The sequence below is a fragment of the Bubalus kerabau genome, chromosome 12 (genome assembly GCF_029407905.1).
Source record: "Bubalus kerabau isolate K-KA32 ecotype Philippines breed swamp buffalo chromosome 12, PCC_UOA_SB_1v2, whole genome shotgun sequence".
In the NCBI taxonomy this organism is placed as follows: domain Eukaryota; kingdom Metazoa; phylum Chordata; class Mammalia; order Artiodactyla; family Bovidae; genus Bubalus; species Bubalus kerabau.
The window spans coordinates 14,044,247-14,062,751 of NC_073635.1; the positions used below are offsets into that span (position 1 = coordinate 14,044,247).

General features: G+C 42.4%; 1 long non-coding RNA gene across 1 annotated transcript in view; it reads left to right on the forward strand.

The window, feature by feature from the left end:
• Positions 1 to 3,465: 3,465 nt before the first annotated feature.
• The window catches only part of LOC129624306 (uncharacterized), a 58,361-nt gene continuing 43,321 nt past the window's right edge, over positions 3,466 to 18,505 (forward strand). Inside the window, exon 1 of the long non-coding RNA XR_008700873.1 lies at positions 3,466 to 4,092. This is a non-coding gene — a long non-coding RNA (uncharacterized LOC129624306). The remainder of the gene's footprint in view (positions 4,093 to 18,505) is intronic.

The following is an 18,505-nucleotide window of genomic DNA, read 5'->3' on the forward strand; positions in this document are numbered from 1 at the left end:
ATGTTTTTCTGGAACTCTCTTGCTTTTTCCATGATCCAGCAGATGTTGGCAATTTGATCTCTGGTTCTTCTGCCTTTTCTAAAACCAGCTTGAACATCAGGAAGTTCACGGTTCACATATTGCTGAAGCCTGGCTTGGAGAATTTTGAGCATTACTTTACTAGCGTGTGAGATGAGTGCAATTGTGCGGTAGTTTGAGCATTCTTTGGCATTGCCTTTCTTTAAAGCTGACACTAATGAACCCGTGCAGCAATCAGCTGAAGAGAACAGGCCCTCTTTTGAAAAGGCAAAGCATCTGGTCTGTAATTTGCCTCAGGTACGTCCATTCATACCACATTTCTACTTCTAATTTTGTTGCACATTTTGTTATCTTGGCAGATTACCTGCCCTTTCACAAAAATGTTGTTTAGCAAGTAAACAAAATATAAAAACATTAAAATTTACACTGCTGTAAAATGCTGGAATCAGATTAAACCAAAATAGAAACTGCAAATTAAGGGGCGAGTAGTGAAACCGAGCAGGGCTCTGTGGGGCTCCCTGGTGCCGGAGCTTTTCTGTCTCCATTTCTTGTGGGCAAGACTCCAGCCTCCATGGCCTTCCCTGAGTTCCAAAGGGTGGGTTCAAGGGAGGAACTGCTCATCATGGGAGGACCAGCCAAGAGACCACCTGAGGCAAGATTAAAGGGACCAGAGAAGCTCATCAAGATTTGGAGACCCACCACCTGGGAGGGCTCCCCAGGTAGCCCTAGTGGTAAAGAACCTGCCTGCCAGTGCAGGAGAGATATAGGATGAAGGTTCGATCCTTGGGTTGGGACGATCCCCTGGAGAAGGAAATAGGCAACCCACTCCAGTATTCTAGCCTGGAGAATCCCATGGACAGAGGAGCCTGGCGGGCTACAGTCCACGGGGTCTCACAGAGCCAGACATGACTGAAGTGACTTGGCATGCACACACCACCTGCGTGATTAAGGGAGTGGAAGCCCTGCTCACACCCGAATCTTGTCAGAGACCCACTTTAAAAAATGTTATTTATTTTTTAATTGAAGGATAATTGCTTTACAGAATTTTGTTGGTTTCTGTCCAACATCAGTGTGAATCAGCCACAGGTGTACATGTGTCCCCTCCCTCCTGAACCTCCCTCCATCTCCCGCCCCATCCCACCCCTTTAGGTTGATGCAGAGCCCGTTTGAATTCCCTGAGCCACACAGCAAATTCCCATTGGCTGTCTGGTTTACATATGGTAATGTGAGTTTCCATGCTACTCAGAGATCCCACTTTTGAACAGCTGTTACGCATCTCATCAGGTCCTCTGGAGTTGAGACACCTGTCCAAGGGCAAAGCCAGGTCTTCTCCCTTTGCCTGTCAAAGCAATAAGTCTGTCCTTTTCTATGTCACTTACAACGCTGTCTCCGGGATGTGATTTTACAACGACATACAGAGAGGCTGAGTTTTTGATAAGTGGAAGTTTAGAACTTGGATTTTAAGATTTCAAGGCAAGCCAAACCATATATACAGCTTAGAAAATATTGTATGGTAAAACATAAGGTAAAACCCATGGAGCCCTATACCAAGGTCACAGGACAAAAATTTCTGGAATTAAGCAAGCTCCATAGCAACTGCTGCCATGAACCTCCTGATCTTAACTGGCCAGTTCCCTGACCCCATAATACAGACCCTATTAGCCAGCCATAGCATCCTAAACAATCACCTCATGCCCCTCTTCCAGCTGGCATTTTCTTTGTCTTGAGGCTATAAAAATTGGCCACTAGCCTCCGAAAGGGGTCAGCTGTCCCCTTGAGCCAGCCCGCTGTTCTAACAGCGTCTCCCACTCTAATGAACTATTCTCTTCTCATTCTGCCTGAAATATCTGGAAATTGTTTTCCAATCCATGCACAGACCACGACAGACCCTAAAGTTAAGAAAATTTGTAAAGCCATTTGTCAGCAATTTTTCAGCTATAAAGATGTTTTATGTATCTTGTTAAACTGTAAAGATTTCACTGACATAAATTTAAACTATTTCATGGAACGACCACTTCCTAGATAATTAAAACAATTTACATATTAAAGAATATATTCTATAGAACATATTCTATAATATGAAATCAGACCCAAGAGTGTATTATAAACAATAAACTGTCCTTAAGTATTGGGTTGGGCAAAAAGCTCATTTGGATTTTTCAATAAGATGTTACAGAAAAACCCAAAAGAACTTTTTGGCCACCCCAGTATATGACCTATGATTTATTTGGTATGACTAATTTTACTACACTTCAATTCAAGGCACAAAATTGTTTAGTTTTTTATTTTAATTGGAGTAGGTTGGAGAAAAAGCAGGGTGAGTGTTTAAAAACAAAACAACTTTTTATTTATGTTACAAATCACAAGCTGAAGATACTCTCCAGCAGAGACTCAGAAGCAGTATGATAACTGTTTGGTAAGTAACAGTAATCCAATAAATTGCAATCCAAAAACATTTTTAAAAAAGTTATTTTGTAGATATTTCAGAATCCCAAGCTCTTCTTTACATTACAGGAAAAAAATGCAAATAAATCTATATTTGAGGCAATATAACAATCCACATCTTTCTCGGGAGAGACCATACCAGGCCGCTCAGTATGGCAGGATGTTAATCTGTCTTGTCTGCCCATTCCATGAGGCCACTCAAAACATCCTGAACTGTCAAAGAACCTAACTCTTGGGTTGTTCTTAACAATTTTGGATATTTCATGGATTTCTGGGAGTCACTGCCCAGTTTTCATATCACATAAATGGAGAGAGAGGGGCCATTTCCTATGCGTGCTGGGAAATTTCATGCGAATCCCTTCCTGGATTCATTATAGGAATTCCCAGCTTTTCTGCATCTCCTGAATCTAAGGGCTTCCCAGGTGGCACCTAGTGGTAGAGAACCTGCTTGCCAAAGCAGGGGACACCAGAGACACGGGTTTGATCCCTGGGTTGGGAAGATCCCACTGGAGGAAGGAAATGGCAACCCACTTCAGTATTTTTGCCAGGATAATCCTGTGGACAGAGGAGCCTGGTGGGTTATCATCCATGGGGTCGCAGAGAGAGACGACTGAAACAACAGGCATGCACCACTTGATTCCAAATGCTTTAAAGGGATGTGCAGAGCAAGAGGCAAAAAGAGATAGTTTGAGATGTGAAGTTCAGACGCAGGTGCGCTGCCCCTCTGAGCTCACCAACTGCGGGGCACGGTACCTTCCAGTCCTTTCCAAGCCACAGAAAGCTTGTTTGATAGTTCTGCAGATTAATCACAGCAGACCCTGCTGTTCCACTGCTGAGTTCTGCCCAAATGCCTGCGAAGGCGTCCCAGAGCAGCAGGCCACCACTGTGAGAGGCCCAGACAGCAGTGATTCTCAGCACATCAGCGTCTGCAGGCAGCCCAGCACCCGGGTCGTGGTGACAAGCCCAGACACCGAGTGTCCCGCCATTCACACAGGTGGTCACTGCCTCCCTTGGAAGCCCTAGGGGGAAGATGCATGGATGGGGAGACCCGCCGTTCTCATGGAAACCTGGGATATGGGCCTGGAAGCAAAGGCACTGGCCGACACAAAAGGGCAAGGGGCAAACAAGATGCGTCATTAACCAGGTAGCGGGTGAACGCTTTATCTGAGCCCTTGGCTGAAGGGCCTGGGCTTAGGGCACGCACTCCAGGCAGAGGCGAGGCGACCACAGATGAAGCCTGGCCTCGCGGTGCCACCCTTGTCAGCCAGGTTGCTTGTGTCCAAAGAAGCGGCAGTCCCTTTAACCAGGGTGGTCCAGGCCAGAAGTTGTCTTGAGGCTACTGTGAGCAGCTGCGTCCATCGCAGCTCAGGACGCAGGGGCGGTCCGGGACCCAGCTGTCCGCATACATTCAGCGCAGGCGCACTAGCAGCTGGCCTCCTGCAGAATCTCAATTTGGAGACTTTGGGTCACTCGAAAGGCAGCAGGCAGGTTTTCCTAGTCTTGCTGTGACTCCAGCTCCTGCTCCGCCTGGCCCCGGGGGCTGGAGCTGCAGCTCCTGCTCAGCCTGGAGAGCCTCCACAAGCTTCTGCTTTACGAAATTCAGCCCGTCGTGGTACTTAGGTCTGCAAGGTGAGTCCCTACCCCCAACAGCCATGGCAGCTTGTTCTGGAAGTTGTCAATACATTGCTTTTTGAATGTTTAAACACACTTGTGTGTGTGTGTGTTTTCTTTCTTAGACACAATTTGGCCATGGTGTGTTTTCTTTTCTGTATATTGGTGAATTTGGTTTGCTAAAATTTTGCATCAGGTTTTTGCATGTAATGTGAGAGACGGACCTCTAATTTTCTTTTGTTGGTATGTCCTTGGCGAGCTTTAGTTTCAGTGTTATGCCTTCCTCATTGAATGAGCTGGGAAGTAGTCCCTCTTTTAACAGTCTGCAAAGTTTATCAGGCAGATGTAATTTATTCCTTAAAATATGTCGACTGAGAAAAAGCGCACACTGTGAGAGTTGTGAGTTAAGTTTTATTTGGGAAAATGAGGATTGCAGCCTGGGAGACAGCCTCTCAAGATAGTTCTGAGAACCTGCGCAGAAGAGCTAAGGGGAAGGTCAGTATGTATGACGTTTTAAGGGATAAGTGCAAACAAGAATACATTTTGGCAGAAGGTTGCTGCTGGTCGCAAGAAGTAGATGTCTCCCTAATGATTTTAGTGCTTTTCTAGGTATGAGAAGATGCGAGAAACTGGACTTATAAAATAAGTTCACCATAAAAATGCAACTTTTCCATATGGGATATTTTTTCAAGTTCTTAATCTTTTTTATCACAAACTTACACAAAATACTTCTCTCAAGTCGTATTCAGTAGACTTCTTACATCTCATTTGTCAGAACTGTGTTGACTCAGAAACAGGAGTATTTGGAGAGTTGATCATTTTCACCTGGGCCCATGCTGCCACAGACAAGACTGGGCTTCTGTTAGATCACAGAAAAAATCAGTTAAGTGGATCTTAGTTCTTTAGCTTTTGTATAATTTTTCTTTTAAGAGTTCTCATTTAAGTGATATCATATGATATTTGTCTTTCTCTATCTGACTTATTTCACTTACTATGGTAATCTCCAGGTCATCCATGTTGCTGCACAGATATTATTTCATTATTTTTAATGTTTGAGTAGTATTCCATAATAACATCCCATGCCATAGTACTCATTCCATATGTACTATGTCTTCTTCATTCTTTTCTCTGTGGATGGATATTTATGTTGCTTCCACGTCTTGGCTTCTGTAAACTACAGTGCTACAGTGAACATCGGCATGCACATATACTTTTAAACCATGGCTTTCTCTGGATACATGCCCAGGAGTGGGATTGCTGTGTCATATGGTAAGTAAGTGTTAGTCGCTCAGTTGTGCCCGACTCTTTGCGACCCCATGGACTGCAGCTCACCAGGTTCCTCTGTCCATGAGATTTTCCAGGCAATGATACTGGAGTGGGTTGCTGTTTCCTTCTCCAGCTCCACTTTTAGTTTTCCAAGGACCTCCATACTGTTTTCCATGTACCAATTTACATTCCCACCAACAAAATAGGACGGTTCTTCCCTTTTCTCCATTCCCTTTCCAGCATTTATTGTTTGTAGATTTTTTTGATGATGGTCCTTCTAACTAGTATTGCGATATATTGGGATATATGGTGATTAGCAATGTTGATTGTTTAATTAGTTTCAGGTGATTAATTAGTCTCAGGTATACAGCAAAGTGATTTAGTTATACATATTCCTTTATCTGGGCGCTTCCCAGGTGGCTCAGACAGTAAAGGATTCACCTGCAATGCAGGAGACCTGTGTTTGATTCATGGGTTGGGAAGATCCTCTGGAGAAGGGAAGGACTACCCACTCCAGTATTCTTGCCTGGAGAATTCCATGGACAGAGGAGCCTGGCGGGCTGTAGTCCATGGGGTTGCAGAGTCAGACAGGACTGAGCGACTAACACACTATACGTGTATCTAGGGCTTCCCAGATGGCACTAGTGGGAAAGAACCTGCCTGACAATGCAGGTGGACAGACGCGGGTTCAGTCTCTGGGCTGGGAAGAGCCCGTGGAGGAGGGCATGGCAGTCCACTCCAGCGTTCTTGCCTGAAGAATCCCATGGACAGGATTCTGGGGTCCATGGGATCACAGAGGCAGATATGACTGAAGTGACTTAGCACTCACGCATACATGTATCTATTCTTGTTCTAATTCTTTTCCCATTTAGGTTGTTATGCAATACTGAGCGGAGTTCCCTGTGCTCTATAGTAGGTCCTAGTTCATTACCCATTTTAAATATAGCAGTGTGTACACGTCACATCCAGACTCCCTAACGATCCCTCCCTCCCCCTTCCTCCCTTAGAACTGTAAGTTCATTCTCTTGAGTCTGTGAGTCTGTTTTTGTTTTATAAATAAGTTGATTTATATCAGTGTTTTTAGATACGACATATAAATGGTAGCATAGGAATATTTGTCTTTCTTTGATTTATGTCTCGCTAAGGATGACAATCTCTAGGTCCATCCATGTTGCTGCAAACGGCATTATTTCATTCTTTTTAATGGCTGATTAATATTTTATTGTATATGTGTGCCAGCTCTTCTTAATGCATTCCTCTGTTGATGGCCATTTAGGTTGCTTCAATGTCTTGGCTATCGTAAACTGCACTTCAATGAACACTAGGGTGCATTTGTTCTTTCGGACCATGTTTTTCTCTGGATATATGCCCAGGAGTGGGATTGCAAGGCCATATGGTAGCTCTATTTTTAGTTTTTTAAGGAGCCTTCATACTGTTCTCCACAGTGGCTGTACCAGTTTACATTCCCACCAATAGTGTAGGAGGGTTCCCTCTCTCCACACCCTCTCCAACATTTATTGTCTGTAGATTTTTCGATGGTGGCCATTCTGACCAGTGTGAGGTGTTAACCTCATTACAGTTTTGAATTGCATTTTTCTAATAATTGATGGTGTAGAGCATCTTTTCATGTGCTGCTTGGCCATCTGTATGTCTTCTTTGGAGAAATGTCTGTTTAAGCTTTCTGTCCTCTGCCCATTTTTTAATTTTTTTTTTTTTGTATTGAGCTGCATGAGCTGTTACTAGATTTTGGAGATTAATCCCTATCAGTCCCGTCGTTTGCAGATATTTTTGCCCATTCTGTGGGTGGTTTTTGTTTTGTTTTGTTTATGGTTTCCATTGCTGTGCAAAAACTTTTGGGTTCAGTTAGGTCCCATTTGTTTGCTTTTGTTTTTTCATTAGTCTAAGAGATGTATTGAAAAGCATATGGCTGCAGCTTACGTCCAGGAATGTTCTGCCTGTGTTTTCTTTTAAGAATTTTATAGTATCAGGTCTTACATTCAGCTCTTTAATTCATTTTGAGTTTATTTTTGTGTGTGGTGTTAAAGAATGCTCTAATTTCTTTATTTTACTTGTAGCTGTCTAGGTTTTCCAGCACCACTTATCGAAGAGACTGACTTTTCTTCATTGTATAATCTTGCTTCCCCTAATTGACCATAGGCGTATGGGTTTCTTCTGGGCTTCTATCATGCTCCACTGATTTATATTTCTGTTTTTGTGTTACTATCATGCTGTTTTGATGACTATAGGATTGTAGGACAGTTTGAAGTCAGGGAGCCTAATGCTTCCAGCTCCATTTTTTTCTTTCTCAAGGTTGTATTGGCTGTTTGGGGTCTTTTGTGTCTCCATATATATTTAAATTGTTTTGTTCTAGTTCTGTGAAAAATGCCATTGGTAATTTGGTAGGGATTGCATTGAATCTATAGATTGCCTTGGGGAGTGTAGTCATTTTGACAATATTGATTCTTCTGATCCAAGAACACAGTATATCTTTCCATCTGTTTGCATGTCTTCAATTTCTTTCATCAGTGTCTTATAGTTTTCAGAGTACAGGTCTTTTGCCTCTGTAGGTAGGTTTATTCCAAGGTATTTCATTCTTTTTAATGTGATGGTAAGTGGGATTGTTTCCCTAATTTCTCTTTCTGATCTTTTATTGTTAGTATATAGAAATGCAACAGATTCCTGTGCATTAATTTTGTATTCTGACTTTACCAATTTATGGATGATATCTAGTAGTTTTCTAGTAGCATCTTTAGGATTTTCTATGTGTAGTATTACATTATCCGAAGATATTGACAGTTTCACTTCTTATTTTCCAATTTGGATTCCTTTTATATCTTTTTCTTCTCTGATTGCCATGACTAGGACTTCCAGAACTATTTTGAATAGAAGTGGTGAGAGTGGACATCCTTGTCTTGCTCCTGAACTTAGAGGAAATGCATTCAGCTTTTCACTATTGAGTACGATGTTAGCTGTAGGATTGTCATATATGGGCAATATTATGTGGAGGAATGTTCTCTCTAAGCCCTCTTTCTGGAGCGTTTTTATTATAAGTGAGTGTTGAATTTTTTCAAAAGCTTTTTCTGTATTTTTTGAGATGATGACATGATTTTTATTCTTCAGTTTGTTTATGTGGTATATCCAACACTGATTGGTTTATGGATATTGAATAATCTTTGCATCCCTGGGATAAATTCCATTTTGTCATCGTATGTGGTCCTTGTAATGTATTGTTGGGTTCTGTTTGCTAGTATTTTGTTGAGGGTTTTTGTGTATATGTTCCTTAGTGATACTGGCCTGATTTTGGTATCAAGGTAATGGTGGTCTCATAGAATGAGTTCAGGAGTGTTTCTTCTTTTGCAAGTCTTTGGAATAATTTCAGAAGGATACTAAATGTTCCTTCTCTAAATGTTTGGTATAATTTGTCTGTGAAGCTGTCTGCTTTTGGACTTTTGTTTGTTGAGAGTTTTTAAGTTACTGATTCAATTTCAGTAATAGTAATTGGTCGGTTCATATTTTCAGTTTCTTCCTGGTTCAGCCTTGGGTGATTGTACATTTCTAAGAATTTGTTCATTTCTTCTAGCTTGTGTATTTTATTGGTATTTAGTTACTCATATGCTATGCTATGCTATGCTAAGTCACTTCAGTCGTGTCCGACTCTGTGTGACCCCATAGACGGCAGCCCACCAGGCTTCCCCATCCCTGGGATTCTCCAGGCAAGAACACTGGAGTGGGTTGCCATTTCCTTCTCCAATGCATGAAAGTGAAAAGAGAAAGTGAAGTCGCTCAGTCGTGTCCGACTCTTAGCGACCCCATGGACTGCAGCCTACCAGGCTCCTCCATCCATGGGATTTTCCAGGCAAGAGTACTGGAGTGGGGTGCCATTGCCTTCTCCATAGTTACTCATAGTAGTCTCTTATCCTTTTTATTTCTTTGGTGAAGGTTGTAATTTCTTTTTTATTTGATTTTATTGACCTGCACCCTCTCTCTCTTTTTCTTGATGAGTCTGGCTAAAGTTTTATTAATTATGTTTATCTTCTCAGAGAAACAGCTTTTAGTTTAATTGACCTTTTCTATTGCTTTTGTAGTCTCTAGTTTATTTATTCTGTACTGATCCTTATGATTTCTTTCCTTTTGCTAATTTTGGGTTTTGGTTTTCCCTCCTTCTCTAGTTGCTTTAGGTATAAGGTTAGGCTTTTTATTTGAGATTTCTGTTTCCTGAGGTAATATTGTATGGGGCTTCTCTGGTGGCTCAGATGGTAATGAATCTACCTGCAATGCAGGAGACCTGGGTTCAATCCTTGGGTCAGGAGGATCTCCTGGAGGAGGGCATGGCAGCCCACTCCAGTATTCTTGCCTGGAGAATTCTATGGACAGAGAGGAGTCTGGTGGGCCCCAGTCCATGGGTTGCAAAGAGTCAGACATGACTGAGTGACTAACACTTTCACTATCATAGTGCAATAAACTTCCCTCTTAGAACTGCTTTTGCTGTGTCCTGTAGGTTTGGGATCCTCATGCCTTTTTTTTTTTTTGTCTCTAGATACTGTTTGATTTTCTCTTTGATTTCTTCAGCGATTCATTGGTTGTTCAGTAGCCTGTTGTTTAGCATCCATATGTTTGTGTTTTCTGCAGTTCTAATAGTGGATTTCAAATTTCATAGTGTTGTAGTTGGAAAATATGCTTGATATTTTAATTTTCTTAAATTTACTGAGGCTCACTTTGTGGCCCAGCATGTGGTCAGTCCTAGAGAACGTTTCTTGTGTGCTTGAGAAGAATGTGTATTCGTCTTCTTCTTCGCTTGATCCGTTGATCATTATGTAGTATCCCCTGTCTCTTAACAGCCTTTTGTTTTAAACTTTGTCTTCCATGAGTATTGATACACTGGCTTTCCTTTGATTTCCACTTGCATGGAGTACCTTTTTATGTCCCCCCACTTTCAGTCTGTATGTGTTGCTATATCTGAAGTGGGTCTCTTATAGACAGCATATATAAGGGTCTTTTTTAAAAAATATATTTTAAATTTTATTTGGTTGTGTCGGGTCTTAGTTGCAGCATGCAGGATCTTTAGTTGAAATATGTGGGATTTTTAGTTGTAGCATACAAACTCTAGGTCCTTGACCAGGGATTGAACCCAGCCCCCTTGCATTGGGAGCATGGAGTCTTAGCCACTGGACCACCAGGGAAGTCTCCACAGGTCTTGATTTTGTATCCTTCCACCCAGTCTGCGTCTTTTGGTTGGGGCATTTAATCTGCTTACATTTAAGGCAATTACCAATATGTATATTCTTAACTGCCATTTTGTTAATTGTTTTGCATTTATTTTTGTAGGTCTTCTTTTCTTCCCTTCCTCTCTTGTTCTTTTGTGATTTGATGACTATCTTTAGTGTTGTGTTTGGATTCCTTTTTCTTTTTTGTCTGTACATAGATTATAGATTTTTTTGTTGTTTGTGGTTACCATGTGTTTTGGTATAGCAGTCTATATGTAAGTAGAATTGTTTTACCTTTCTGGCCTTTTAACTTCAAAGGCATTTACAATGTCTTGCATTTGTAGTATTTTCTCATGATTCCTAGTTTAGATATCTTAGTTCTGTGTGTATGATTTCCTACCTTTACTGTTTGCCTTTACCAGTGAGCTTTTCCATTTGTAATTTCCTTGTTTATAGTCCTGGCCTTTTCTTTTGCACCTAGAAAAGTTTCTTTAGCATTTGTTGCAAAGCTTGTCTGGTGGTGCTAAATTCTCTTAGCTTTTTCTTGTCTGTCTGTGGTTTTTCCAGTGGTCATGTATGGATGTGAGAGTTGGACTGTGAAGAAAGCTGAGTGCTGGAGAATTGATGCTTTTGAACTGTGGCGTTGGAGAAGACTCTTGAGAGTCCCTTGGACTACAAGGAGGTCCAACCAAACCAGTCCTTCCTAAAGGAGATCAGTCCTGGGTGTTCATTGGAAGGACTGATGCTGAAGCTGAAACTCCAATACTTTGGCCACCTGATGCAAAGACTCATTGGAAAAGACCCTGATGCTGGGAGGGATTGGGGGCAGGAGGAGAAGGGGATGACAGAGGATGAGATGGCTGGATGGCATCACTGATTCGATGGACGTGAGTCTCAGTGAACTCCGGGAGTTGGTGATGGACAGCAAGGCCTGGTGTGCTGCGATTCATGGGGTCTCAAAGAGTCAGACACGACTGAGCGACTGAACTGAACTGAAAGCTTTTAATTTCTCCGTCAAGTCTGAATGAGAGCCTTGTTGGGTAGAGTATTCTTGGTTGTAGCTTCTTCCCTTTCATAACTTTAAATATATCATGTCACTTCTGTCTGGCCCGCGGAGTTTCTGCTGAGAAATCAGCTCATAACCTTATGGGACTTTGCTTGTATATTATTTTTTGCTTTTCTCTTATGCTTTTAATACTTCTTTGTCTTTAATTTGTATGGTTACCATGTGTCTTGGGCTTGTCCTGCCTGGGACTCTCTGTGCTTCCTGGACTTGAGTGACTGTTTCCTTTTGCATGTTAAGGAAGTTTACAGCTATTATCTTTTTCAAATATTTTCTTGGGTCCTTTCTCTCTCACTTCTGCTTCTGGGACCCCTATAATGTGAATGTTGGTGTGTTTAATGTTGTCCCAGACATCTTTTAGACTGTCTTCATTTCTTTCATGGAAATGGCAACCCACTCCAGTGTTCTTGCCTGGAGAATCCCAGGGACGGCGGAGCCTGGTGGGCTGCCATCTGTGGGGTCGCACAGAGTCGGACACAACTGAAGCGACTTAGCAGCAGCAGGGGCATTTCTTTCACTCTCTTTTCTTTATTTTGTTCTGTGACTGATTTCCACCATTCTGTTTTTCAGCTCAATTATTTGTTCGTCTGCCTCACTTTTTCAGTTGATTCCTTCTAGTGTATTTTTCCGGAGAAGGCACTGGCACCCCACTCCAGTACTCCTGCCTGGAAAATCCCATGGACGGAGGAGGCTGGTAGGCTGCAGTCCATGGTGTCGCTAAGAGTCGGACACGACTGAGCGACTTCACTTTCACTTTTCACTTTCATGCATTGGAGAAGGAAATGGCAACCCACTCCAGTGTTCTTGCCTGGAGAATCCCAGGAACGGCAGAGCCTGGTGGGCTGTCGTCTATGGGGTCACACAGAGTTGGACACGACTGAAGTGACTTAGCAGCAGCAGTGTATTTTTCATATTGCAGTTACTGTACTGTTCAGCTTTTGTTATTTAGTTCTTCTAGGTCTGTGTTAAACATTTCTTGTATCTTCTCAATCTGTGCCTCCATTCTTTTTCTGAGATCATGGATCATCTTGACAATCATTATTTTGAATTTTTTTCAGGTAGACCACCAGTCTCCACTTCACTTTGTTCTTCTCCTGGGGTTCTATCCCCTTCATCTGGGACATATTCCTCTACCATCTCATTCTGTCTAACTTTCTGTAATTGTTATTTCCATTCTGCAGGTGGCAGGGCTGTAGTTCTTCTTGCTTCTGTTGTCTGCCCCCCTGGTGGATGAGGCTAAGAGGCTTGGGCAGGCTTTCTGGGGGGAGGGACTGGTTCTTGCCCACTGGTGGTAGAGCGGGGTCTTGTGTCTCTGGTGGGCAAGGCCATTTCAGGGGGTGTGTTGAGTGGGTGACTGTGTACTCAGGAAGACTTCATGCCACCTGTATGTTGATAGGTGCAGCTGTATTCCTGTCCTGTTGGTTGGCTGGCCTGAGGCATCCCAGCATTGGAGCCCACAGGCTGTTGGATGGGGCCCCGTCTTGGTGAGAGAATGGTGGACCCCAGGAGGGCTCACACCAGTGACTTCTCCCCAAAACTGCTACTTCAGTGTCTGTCCCAGCGATGAGCCACAGCTAACCCCGCCTCCATAGTAGATGCTCAGTACCAACAGGTGGGGCTGACCCAGGTTCTTATGAGATCATTGCTTTTTTCCCCCTGGGTCCTGATATGCATGAGAGCTTGTGTGCACATTCCAAGAGTGGAGTTTCTGTTTCCGCAAGTCCTGTGGAATTCCCGCAATCAAAGCCCGCTGGGCTTCAAAGCTAGGTTCTCTGGGGGCTTCTACCCCTGTTGCCATCCTCGAGGCTGGGGATGCTGTCCCGGCACTCAGAACTTTTGCATCTGTGGGAACACTTCTGTGATACATTTTGCAGTTTGTGGGTCATTGACCTTGTGGGCACGGGATTTGATTTTATAAGCAGTTGCGGCAGTCTACTGTCGTGTCGTGGCTGCTGCTTTGTTTTTGGATGGAGGCTAGTTTTGGGGGTGGGTTCCAGCATTTTTATGTGGATTGTTATTCATGAGTTGTGATTTTGGTGTTTTTGTAAGAGGTGAGCTCATGTTCTTCTACTCCGTCTTGTCCCCTCCTCTCCCATATGGGATGTTTTACTTCACATTCATGAATTCGTCTTTAACTGATTTCTTAAATCAATGTCTTATTCCATTTGGGTGCTATAACAGACAATACTGTAGACTGGGTATTTTAAACAAATATTTATGTCTCACTGTTCTGGAGGCTGGAAAGTCCAAGATCAAAATGCCAGCAGATTTGGTGTCTGGTGAGAACTCACTTCCGGTTCATAAAATCTTTTCCTGAAAAATATCTATCTGAAGGCCTGTTCTGCCAGTTTTTCCTAAGCACAGAGTGCCTCATTCCTGATCTCTACCCTAGACTCTCTTCAGAGTGTGTTGAAGGTCATTGGCTAATGACTTCATCCTTATAGAGGCAGATGGCAAGCAAAAGTTTTTAGTTCTTAAATATTTGATGAAAGTGGTGATTTCTTCTGGATTTCAGATTTTCATTGATGCCAAGGCTTTAGATTATGGGTTTGTTCCTTTAATAGATTAGAACTATTTAGAGTTTCTATTTGATTTGGGTAAGTTGAGCCTTCCCTAGGGTACATTCCATCTAAAAATTTAAATTAATTGGCTTAAAATTGTTCATAGTAAGCTCTTATGATGTTTCCAATATAGGATCTGTAAGGTGTTACTTTTTTCATTCTCAATTTTTGTTGGTTGTGTTCCCTCTATCTCTGTGTCCCTCCTTCTCTTTCTCATACACATAGCTTCTCTGGGCTCATCTTGTTCAGGCTGGTCAGTTACAGACTTGGGCCACATCTAACCTTGAGTCTGTTTTTGTCAATAAAGTTTTATTGACACACAGCCACACCCAGTCATTTATTGTCTATGGCTGCTTTCACTCTACAATGCCAGATAGAGCTGCACAGAGACCACAGGCCTGCCAAGACTAAAATAATAATAATACACCCGGCCCTTTACAGAAAAAGGATCTACTTGAACAACTTTCAGATATACTATAAAGCAGTGTTAACAGTAGTTTTCGGGTTGTACATTACATCCCAAGGGTTGTTTTTTATTTTATTTTCTTCTTTGTAGTTTTTGTGTTTTAAAAACCTTTTTATATTGAATATGTACTGTTTTATAGGGTTTTTTATTTTACTTTCTTCTTTGTAGTTTTTGTGTTTTCAAAACCTTTTTATATTGAATATGTACTATTTTATAATCTAGAAAAAGAGTCATAAAGTAAGCCCATGGCTCACCTTAATCCAATGGATTGTGTGAATCCAGTTCTAAAGGATTAAAATACCATCTTTTTTTCAATTAAAGTACAGTTGATTTATGATATTATACTAGTTTGAGGTGTACACCATAGGGATTGAGTATTTTTATAGATTATATGCTAAAGTTATTATAAGTATTGACTGTGTTTCCTGCGGTGTGTGATATATCCTTGTATCATAGTAGTTTGCACCTCTTAATCTCCTCCTCGTATTGTTCCTCCCTCCTTCCTCTCCCCACTGGTGACCACTAATTTGTTCTCTGAATCGATGAGTCTGTTTCTGTTTTGTTATATTCATTTACTTTGTTTTTCAGATTACACGTATAAGTGATAACGTGCAGTATTTGTCTTTCTCTATTTGACTTATTTCATTAAGCATAAATACCTCCAGGTCCATCTGTGTTGTTACAAATGGCAAAATTTTGTTCTTTCTTGTGGCTGATAACACAAAGTCTTTAGCGAGCTAGAGATTCTTTGTATTTTTAAACAATTTAGTTCCTGTATTTCACACTAAGAAGACAAGAGCTTGGAGGAAGCCATAGGGGAGGCTCCTGGCAAGGTGAGACAGAGCGTCTGCGCCGCTCCGGGGAGCAGTTGGCTCTGTGGCTGTAGCGTAGTTGACAGTGGTTTTAGCCCTTGCAGCCCTGATCGTCTTCAGTTTTATTGATTGAATTAATACTTCTTTATCTACAAAAAGTAGAATGGATTTTTTAAAGAAGTCTTTTTCATTATGACAAGATTCTATCCAATTGGATTCTATTAACTAAAAATTTTGGTTTAAAAGCATCTAAGTAGTATTAAGGGAATTCTCTTCTTGAACTTTCTAATTAGCTTTCATAAGAGCCAATTTCCACCCCTCCACTCCCGTTTTTTTATAGAGCAGGTCATGTGTAGATGGATCTTATCTTCAAAGGAAGGCTGAAGAGGGGCAGTTTGGTTTCTTGACTGATTACACAGCTTTTCCATATGGGGTGTTTTATTTTACATTCTTGAATTAATCGTTAGCTGATTTCCCATATCTGATTCCATTTGGAATAGCAGTCCTATTCCATTTGGGCTGCTGTAACAAAAATACAGACTGGGTGCTTTTTACAAATGAATTTTTGGCTGTGCCGTGTCTTTGTTGCCGCGCACGGGCTCTCTCTGGTTGTGGTGAGCAGGGGCTCCTTTCCACTGTGGTGGCTTCTCTTACATGGAGCGCAGGCTCTAGGGTGCTCAGGCTTCGGCTGCTGTGGAGCACAGTGTCAGCTGCCCTGCAGCATATGGAATCTTCCTGGACCAGGGACCAAAAGCGTGTCCCCTGCATTGGCAGGCAGGTTCTTAACCACTGGATCACCGGGGAAATCCCTAGACTGGGTGTTTAAAAAACAAATACTTATTTCTTACTGTTCTGGAGGCTAGCAGGTCTGAGATCAAGATGCTGGCAGATTTGGTGTTCGGTGAGAACTCACTTCCTCGTCCATAGACTGTGGCCTTCTCGTTATAACCCGGCGTGGTGGAAGAAGGCAAGGGGGCCCTCCAGGGTCTCTTTTATGGGAGCACTGATTCATGTGGGTTCCACCCTCATGACCTGATCACTCCCAAAGGCCCCACCTCCTGATATATCACACTGGGGGCTAAGGATGTAAACTTATGAATTTTGGGGGAACACACATTCATTCTATAACATCTGACTTTCATTTTCTTTCAAATGTTGATTCACTGATTTTTTTTTCCCCCTCCATCCCCTTCCCCCTCTTTCTTCCTTGAGTTCAGAAACCTAGCGAACTTATTTTATATATTGATTCACATATGGATACTCTGGAAACTTTCTAAAGGTTTTTATTGCTCTTTTTGGCTAAACATTTTGCTGATAGTCCCAGGACCCTGAATTCTTCCCTAATTCAATGAAATGGCCTGTTTTAATATTTAAACTGGTCTGCAAGAGTAAGGCCATCTTGATACAACTAAGGGTTCTGCCACCCTGGACTATTGCTCAAAACATATTTCAGTTTTATTTGAAAGCTTTTTTATGTGTATCCCCCAAAGCACCTTAGTTGAAAATCAAATATGTCTGGAGCTTTATACAGACCAATGTCTCTTTCTTGCTTCCTGTATACCAGTAAAATTGTGTATTTTATTTTAACCGCAATCTGCCCGTGTTTAAAATATAAAGCTAAGGTTAAGGATTTTACTGCTAACAACCCCACCTGGACACCTCAGTTTCGAGATACAATCTCACAGAGACCGTTTTATTAGCCCCACAGCTCAACCCTACTAAATATGCCAGTTTATCTTATTAATCCTTGGCTACAAAAATATCAGAATCATTTATGAGCTAAAGTTTGTTTTAGCTTTTTAGTTTTCTGGACCTTTTCCACGTTATTTCCATTAGCCTGGGGGAGGAGAGTTTCGGACTTGGGGACAGAGAGGCTTTGGGACTGGCCACCCACTGTAGCTGGCCTCTCCTGCTGGTCCCTTGGCCCTAGGACTTGGTACTTCCTGGTGGAAAAAGGGCGTGAGGGCGGCAGAGAAGGAGAATGCCTCTCCTGGCCTTCTATGGCCGGGCTTTGATGAACCTTTTTTTTAATTAATGTTTGTTTACTTATTTATTTTTGGCTCCGCTGGGTCTTCATCCAGGTTTTCTCTAGTTGTGACGAGCAGGGGCTGCTCTTCATTGCAGCGCACAGGCTTCTCGTTACAGTAGCTTCTCTGATTTTTTTTTAATTGAACGATAATTGCTTTACAGAATTTTATTGTTTAGCAGCTTCTTATGGAGGAGCACGGGCTATAGGCACGAGGGCTTCAGTATTGCAGGATGTGTGCTCAGCGTTGTGACTTCCAGGCGTAGTTGCACGTGGAATCTCCTCGGACCAGGGATCCAACCCAAGTCCCCTGCATTGGCAAGTGCATTCTTAGCCACTGGACCACCAGGGGAGTCCAGGCCCTCCTTTGGTGTAAGAGGGTCTCCTGTCTTATCCAGGGAGGAACAACCTGGATGCCTGCTGTTGCTTAGTTGAGGTTGGGGGTTCCACGTCTGGGTGGCCTTCCTTTTGTGGTGTCGGGGGGGGTGCAAGCTGCCCTCCCACTGTGTTGCTCCTCCGGTCCCAAAGCAGCCGGCTTTCTTCATATCACATCTTGCTCTCCTTTGGTGCCTGCTGTGCTGTTCCCAGTTTTTATTCTTGTGTTTAGTGGAGAGGAGTCAGGAGAATGGGCCTCCGCCCCTCTTGTCTGAACCGGCTTTCTTAGCTGTATAAAAGGTTTTATTTTATTCATACTTCTTCACTTATTTATAAAATAATGCCCTACATTCAGGGACCATATGTGGTTTTTCATGCCAGAAGAACTCCAGGATTTATTTTCTGCTCATAGACAAGAGCAATGATTGGACTGAAATGGTGTAGAACCCATGAAATACAGCTTGGACCAGTTCTCCAGCTGGGACTCAGGATGTCTTGAGTTGCTTTCCAGACCTCACGCTCATGTTCACGTTTCACTATCGTACTCAGGAGATGGGCAAAAATGTGTAAGTCTGTTGGAATTAGGGGCTGGGGAACCAGTGCCACGCACCTCCTGCCCTTTCATGTTAACAAGGACATTGGCTGCTTGCTGAATCAG